Below are 1581 nucleotides of genomic sequence, written 5' to 3'. Positions count from 1 at the left end.
CCGGAGTGAGCGGGGGTCAGAGCGCGAGCCGGAGTGAGGGGGGTCAGAGCGCCAGCCGGAGTGAGGGGGGGTGTCAGAGCACGAGCCGGAGTGAGGGGGCGGGGTCAGAGCACGAGCCGGAGTGAAGGAGCGGGGTCAGAGCGCGAGCCGGAGTGAGGGGGCGGGGTCAGAGTGCGAGCCGGCTTGAGGGGGCGGGGTCAGAGCGTGAGCCGGAGTGAGGGGGCGGGGTCAGAGCGCGAGCCGGAGTGAGGGGGCGGGGTCAGAGCACGAGCCGGAGTGAGGGGGCGGGGTCAGAGCGTGAGCCGGAGTGAAGGGGCGGGGTCAGAGCGCAAGCCGGAGTGAGGAGTCGGGGTCAGGGCACGAGCAGGTGAGGGGGTGGGGTCAGAGTGCGAGCCGGAGTGAGGGGGCGGGGTCAGAGCGCGAGCCGGAGTGAGGGGGCGGGGTCAGAACGTGAGCCGGAGTGAGGGGACGGGTTCAGAGCGCGAGCCGGAGTGAGGGGGCGGGGTCAGAACGTGAGCCGGAGTGAGGGGACGGGGTCAGAGCGCGAGCCGGAGTGAGGGGGCGGGGTCAGAGCACGAGCCGGAGTGAGGGGGCGGGGTCAGAGCGCGAGCCGGAGGGGGCGGGGTCAGAGCGCGAGCCGGAGTGAGGGGGCGGGGTCAGAGCGCGAGCCAGAGTGAGTGGGCGGGGTCAGAGCGCGAGCCGGAGTGAGTGGGCGGGGTCAGAGCGCGAGCCGAGTGAGGGGGCGGGGTCAGAGCGTGAGCCGGAGTGAGGGGGCTGGGTCAGTGCGCGAGCCGGAGTGAGGGGGCGGGGTCAGAGCGCGAGCCGGAGTGAGGGGGGGTCAGAGCGCGAGCCGGAGTGAGGGGGGGCGGTGGGGCTGCAATTGACGTCAATCGGCGGACCCCCGCCCCCCCCCCCCGCCCTATTAAAAGCAGTGACGAAGGCACTTTCCGCCTATCAACCGAGCGCGCGTGGAGCAGGTAGGCAAGGAACGGGTCCTCACCTCGCCCACCGTCAGCGTTTGCAGTGAGGGGAAAGTATAAAAGGAAACGGTGTCTGTTGCGGGGCCCGGGAGAGAGAGTGCTAAAGGCGGCCTCGGGCCCCGCCCCTGCCCCTAGACGGCAGTACATTCTCCCCACAACAGTCGGTGCCGCGGGGGGTCGGGGCCTCCTCCCCACCCACCCTGTGTTCCCCGGTTGCTTGGCGGCCGGAGGTTGCTGTGAGAATAAACCTAGAGAGTGGCGACAGGTGCGCGGCGCCGCTTGTTTCCTTTAGGAATGTTTCCCGGAGATGTTTTTCTTCAAACGCCGGCGGGTTCTTTTTGTGAAGTAAATAATAAATCCTGAGCAGTTTGCCGTGTCCCTGAGGCGGGAGCAGAAGCCCAGGCGCGCGCGCGCACACACCATCCCGGCATTCGCTGCCCGCTTGTCGGAAAATGGCAGGTTCCCCAGACTTGGGAGTCGCGGCCATTCCTCGTCAAAATGGAACCGAGCGACAGGGGAAAGGAGAGGGAGTGAGGGGGGGGGAAGGAGAGGGAGTGAGGGGGGGGGAGAGGGAGTGAGGGGGGGGGGGAAGGAGAGGGAG

The sequence above is a fragment of the Somniosus microcephalus genome, chromosome 9 (assembly GCF_052327205.1).
Source record: "Somniosus microcephalus isolate GS21.2 chromosome 9, FLI_Smic_1.0, whole genome shotgun sequence".
Lineage (NCBI taxonomy): Eukaryota > Metazoa > Chordata > Chondrichthyes > Squaliformes > Somniosidae > Somniosus > Somniosus microcephalus.
The sequence above is the reverse complement of the archived record's forward strand: the minus strand, read 5'-3'. Positions refer to the sequence as shown.